Genomic DNA, 6,234 nt, shown 5'->3' with positions numbered 1-6,234 from the left:
AGTATAATAAACATAGTAAGCTTGTTTTGATGACATGCCCAAATTCAAGAGTTCAGGAAAATGGTGGCTCTCTTTATATATATATAAAATATCTGCCTGTAGCCACCAGCTCATCACTTATAGGGAAATTCTCCCAACAATTACTCAGTAACAGGGATTCTCCTCAATCAATATTACTCTTCATCCATCTAATCAATAATAGGGACCTTCACTAATCAATCAATAAAAGGAAATACTACTAATTAAACAACTCCAAGTCAACAACCAGGAAACTTCATCAGCAGTTAACATGAAATAACCAGTCAGCAAGAACCTCACCCATCAATAGCACTACTAATCAAACAATAGTTAAGGGCCCTAGAGGAACAGAAAATCTCTCCAATCAATAAACCTATAATTTCCTTAATTGACAGCACACATTGGTTGATAATATGGAAACTCACCAGTGTATCAACCATCAATAATAAAGAACTCCATCAATACTGGTGAATACTCTGCAAAGCATCACTAATCAATTGATAATAGATAGGGAAATTCACAAATCAATAACACCCAATAATCAGTCAGCATTAGGGCCTGCCTCAGTGACAGTGGAGTTGATCAATCAGCAGTACTGGCAATATAATTAGGAGGAAACCCACCAATATTACTACTCAAGGGAAACTCACTGCTGAGAGAGAGACTAGACAGCCAGCAGGAAGGTGAAAATTGGGGGGGGCGTAGACGCCCGAAAGGTGGAATTGAACCACTCTGTCGCTAGACAGCTACAGGTTTGAAGCCTGCACCCCAGACCACTGAGGATCATCCGGGCAATTATATAAATACAATTACAACGGTATATAAACCACAGCTATAATATTACTTTTCAATGTAGGGTGAACAGCGTTCTTTCCCCCCCCCCCGTACTATCTCTATCTTAGATTTATTAGTTTCTATATAGAGGCTTCACTCAGCGGAGTTCAGGGCTTCTTCCTTCCCCTCGAGGGGAGAGACTAGCCCTAGGTGCCCCTTTCTCACGCTTTTCCTAACTAGATGTCTCCAGCTGCTTTATGCAAATATTGCTGAAGCTGATTGGTTGATTCCCCGCGGCTGCCGGAGAGGGAAGGGCCCGGCCAAGGCGTGAGCGTTCTGACAGCTGAGCGCAGGGCCGGGCTGGGTCCCGCAGCCCAGGGAGGGGGAACCAGCATGGGGGTGCCCCTGGGAGGGGGGACTGTTGCCCCCAGAGGGGTTAGTTGTGGATCTGCCCCCACCCATAGTGGGGAGGTGGCAGCCAGCAGGGGCTTTCCCCCTGTGATGTTGGGCGGTGAATCCTGCCCCGGGAGGGGATGCAGGTGTGAAACCTGCCCCTAGAGAGGGCTGGGGGAAGCCGGTGGGAGGTGGTGACTCACGGCCCTTTCCCTGAAAGAGCAGCAGCTTTATCCGGCTGTGACTCTGAGCCCTCCACGCCCCAGCAATCCCTTTCCCGGTTCTCCCAAGGGCTCTTTCAACATCTTCCCAAAGGCAACATACATGGTCTTGTGCAATGTCCATGGGCAAGGGGGAGAGGAAAGCGTGGGGTGGGGGGGTGTCATTGTTTATCTCTGGCTTTTGTTTGTAGAAAACCAAATCCTGCCTTCTCTCTCCTGCTCCCCAGACCACGGATCAGTGATGGGGCTAGGGAGCCTCCTCTTCTAAACTGTCCCTTGGCTCAGCTCTCAGTGTGGGTCAATAGCTTCCCAGGCAGGCGGGACACCCCCTTTTTCTGCACTGTATAGTTCTGTGCTTTCCATTGTCATCTGCAGGATACAAGGCACTAGGCACCTTGGTCTGTTGCAGGGAGATCTCCCTCTGACCCCCCAGGAGTTTCGCAGCTAGATCGCTATTCGCTACCAGGAGGTGCCAGATCAGGGCGTTGGTGTATTGGGTACTAATCCTCATCTCTCTGTCTCAGCATTCTGTTCGGCAAACAATGGAAATAAAATGCTTGTTGGGCAAAAATTCTTCCTTGATCAACACTTTGTGGAACCCCAACAAAGTCAGTGGAATAACACAGTGTTTGAATGGGATACAGAAGTTACACTCTTCTGTACAGGCTTGAGCTCATGTATACTCCGAGCTCTGCGGCCAAAATCCGATCCCATTTACACCTACATAAACCCAGAATAACTCTATTGACTTCAACTCAAAGTAGAATCGGACAGGGTTTTAACGGACATGCCCCCTTTTGTTGTACATTACACCAGGGAGATGAGGGATCACTGTGTGTGATTGTGTATTGGGGTGGGGTGCCCAGCTAATTCCGAGTAAATGTTGTTTCGAAGAACTTTCAGCCATGGAGTGCAAAGGAAGGGAAAAACGTGAATTGTCATGAGCCTTAACACTGGAATATGCCATTCATAACTGGGCAGCCTGATCAATACACATAACATGCTGAGTTTGAAAGTTCTTAAAACTGGGGAGTACATAGGAGGAAGACTGGCCTAGTGGGCATAAAGCCAGGGACATGAGTTCTATTCTTGGCCATTGATCTTCTGACTGATCTTGGGCCAGTCACCTCACCTCCCTGTGACTCTGTTTTCTCTCCCATCTTCTGAATGTCTGTGACTATATGTTTGTTCAGTGCCAAGCATCATGGGACTCTGATCTGGATGGAGGTCTCTGGGCACCACTATACTACAAATAATAAAAACCTGGTTTGGACACATGACCTTATCTTTCACTTTGCCATGGTGTAAATGTCTACAGAAAATGCAAGACAGTGCAGAATCAGGCCCCTGGTGTATCATAGTCAGAAAAAAGAATACCATCCTGGCACTTCTGTGTATTTCTTCTACCTTAAACATGCTCCCCACATGCCTTTAATTGGTAAAGGAAGAGTACAGGGCTAAATACTGCACCTACATCTGTGGGGTTGCATGATTAAGGGCAGAATTTGGCACACAGGCTTTATCATACTAGAAGACCAAAAGCCCATCTAGATCAGTATCTTTTTTTTTTTATGGTGACCAAAGGCTTTAGAGGAATGCGTAAATCTCCCATAATGCTTCTCACAGCACAAGAGTATCCCATGGGAGAAAATTCCTTCCTGACCCCTACCTGCAGATCAGTTTGTGCCCTGAAGCATGAGGATTAAAAACCCTTGTAATTTTATCCTAGCAAGTGTACCTGTAGACACTATTCTCAGAAATGTCAAAGCTTTAAAAAAATTACTAAGCTATTTGCCTTGAGAGGTTCCTCTGAAGCAGAGCTCTCTCTTCAGATACATGTGGTTTACAGGGATTTTTGGTGAGGTGCTCCTTTTTGGTATAAGTGACAAATAAAGCTGTGGGTCTGATTCTCCTCTCACAACAGTGAAAGCCAGGAATAACTTCAATGGCAGTTCACCAGTGTAAAACTGGGGAAGTCAGAACAGAATCAGGCCCACAAGTCCAAAGCTGAAAGCATTTTTTGTAGATGTCAGCAAAACCAAGTAAAATACACACAGGGGACCAAAACCTGCTTCATTTACATCCAGGCAAACCTCCTGGGCCTGATTCTGCTCTCATTAATGTAAATCTTGAGTAAATCCATTGGACCTCCATCAGTGTAAGGAGAATTGGGCCCATTGACTTCAAAAGAATTGCATGGAGATATCTGAGAGCGGAATTTGGCTGCTGGTTTGTAATGAAAAAATACTATAGCAACTTAAATGTGATTGTTCAACTAAAGCATTTTTGAACTATATTTCACAAGAGGCAGGGTTACAATAGGGGGGCATGGGGAGGAGCACAGCTCCCCTTCATCTGTTAAAGTCAAAAGGGAGCTCCCCATCCTCCACAGCTCCCCATTCCCCTTAGCTGATCTGCCAAGTGTTCACACTCCTATTGCAATCTGTAACGGACGGTGCCACGCAGCAAGCAGCTAGTGAAGCAAAAATGCATCGGGTGAGGAGCCGGGAAAGGGGGGGATTGAATTACTGATAGTTTCAGCATGGTTGCAAAGGTTAGCACAGAAGCTTGAGGAAATCAAGTGGCCTCAGAGATCCCTTGGGGCTTCAAACCAGACCAATCCTGACGTCCACAAGGAGATGCACGTCAGCACAAAGATAGGTTCACTTCAGCCCAAAGGCATGTGACCCTGCTGACTGTTCCATGCTGGACTAGAATGGCTGACAAAGATCAGAGGAAATGTTTGTATGTTTCTTTTTAGTCAAATCTTTATAACTCTTTCACATTCTCTTTATTTTTTTCTGTAGCTTCTACCTTTTTGTGTTGCGTCTGTGGCAAGGAATCTCCATTTATTATAGTACAAAGTATCAGAGGGGTAGCTGTGTTAGTCTGTACCCATAAAAACAAGAGGAGTCCAGTGGCACCTTAAAGACAAGCAGATTTATTTGGGCATAAGCTTTCGTGGGTAAAAAAAAGCCACTTCTTCAGATGCACGGAGTGAAAATTAGAGTTACAGGCATAAATATATATTGGCACATGAAGAGAAGGGAGTTACCTGACAAGTGGAGAACCAATGTTGAAGGCCAGTTTAGTCAGGATGGATGTGGTCCATTCCCAAAAATTGATGAGGAGGTGTCAATACCAAGAGAGAGAAAATTGCTTTTGTAGTGAGCCAGCCACTCCCAGTCCCTATTCAAGCCAAAATTGATGGTGTTAAGTTTGCGAATGAATTGTAGCTCAGCAGTTTCTCTTTGAAGTCTGTTTTTGAAGGCTTTTTGTTGAAGAATGGCTACTTTTAAATCTGTTATTGAGTTGCCAGGAAAGTGTTCTCCTACTGGCTTTTGTATGTTACCATTCCTGATGTCTGATTTGTGTCCATTTATCCTTTTACGTAGAGACTGTCCGGTTTGGCCAATGTACATGGCAGAAGGGCATTACTGGCACATGATGGCATATATCACATTAGTAGATGTGCAGGTGAATGAGCCTCTGATGGTGTGGCTGGTGTGGTTGGGTCCTATGATGGTGTCACTAGAGTAGCTATGGGGACAGAGAAGGCAACGGGGTTTGTTACAGGGATTGGTTCCTGGGTTAGTGTTTCTGTGGTGTTGTGTGTAGTTGCTGGTGAGTATTAGCTTCAGGTTGGGAGGCCGTCTGTAAGTGAGGATTGGCCTGCCTCCCAAGGTCTGTGAGAGTGAGGGATCATTTTCCAGGATAGATTGTAGATCGTTGATGATGTGCTGGAGAGGTTTAAGCTGTGGGCTGTACGTGATGGCCAGTGGTGTTCTGTTATTTTCCTTGTTGGGCCTGTCCTGTAATAGGTGACTTTTGGGTACCCGTCTTGCTCTGTCAATCTGTTTCCTCACTTTCCCAGGTGGGTATTGTAGTTTTAAGAATGCTTGATAAAGATCTTGTAAGTGTTTGTCTCTGTCTGTGGGATTGGAGCAAATGCAGTTGTTTCTTAGGGCTTGGCTGTAGACAATGGATCATGTGATGTGTCCTGGATGGAAGCTGGAGGCATGTAGGTAAATATAGCGCTCAGTGGGTTTCCGGTATAGGGTGATGTTTATGTGACCATCACTTATTTGCACCGTAGTGTCCAGGAAATGGATCTCTTGTGTGGACTGGTCCAGGCTGAGGTTGATGGTGGGGTGGAAATTGTTTAAATCCAGATGGAATTCTTCAAGGGCCTCCTTCCCGGGGGTCCATCAATGTAGCGCAAGTAGAGGATGGGCACTAGGGGACGAGAGCTGAGGAAGCGTTGTTCTAAGTCAGCCATAAAAATGTTGGCATACTGTGGGGCCATGCGGGTACCCATAGCAATGCCACTGACTTGAAGGTATAAGTTGTCCCCAAATCCTAAATGGTTGTGGATGAGGACAAAGTCACAAAGCTCAGCCACCAGGTATGCTGTGGCCTCATCAGGGATACTGTTCCTGACAACTTGTAGTCCATCCTTCTACATTCATGGTAGCCAGGATGGTGTTTTCAGGAAGATCACCAATGCATTCTAGTTTCCTCAGGAAGTCGGTAGTGTCTTGAAGATAGCTAGGAGTGTTGGTAGCGTAGGGTCTGAGAAGAGAGTCCAAATAGCCAAATATCCTGCTGTAAGAGTACCAATGCCTGAGATGATGGGGCATCCAGGATTTCCAGGTTTATGGATCTTGGATAGCAGATAGAATGCCCCTGGTCAGGGCTCTAGGGGTGTGTTGTGTAGATTTGTTCCTGTGCTATAGCAGGGAGTTTCTTGAGCAGATGGCGTAGTTCCTTTTGGTACTCCTTAGTCGGATCGGAGGATAGTGACCTGTAGAAGGTGGTGTTGGAGAGT

General features: G+C 45.8%; 1 non-coding gene across 1 annotated transcript; it reads right to left on the bottom strand.

Annotated features, from left to right (window-relative positions):
- Positions 1 to 724: 724 nt before the first annotated feature.
- TRNASTOP-UCA (transfer RNA opal suppressor (anticodon UCA)) lies at positions 725 to 811 on the bottom strand. Its single transcript has one exon. It is a non-coding gene; the product is annotated as a tRNA-Sec (tRNA).
- Positions 812 to 6,234: the final 5,423 nt, after the last annotated feature.

This window comes from Chrysemys picta, chromosome 3, assembly GCF_011386835.1.
Source record: "Chrysemys picta bellii isolate R12L10 chromosome 3, ASM1138683v2, whole genome shotgun sequence".
Lineage (NCBI taxonomy): Eukaryota > Metazoa > Chordata > Testudines > Emydidae > Chrysemys > Chrysemys picta.
This window is presented reverse-complemented; position numbering and strand designations above follow the sequence as displayed.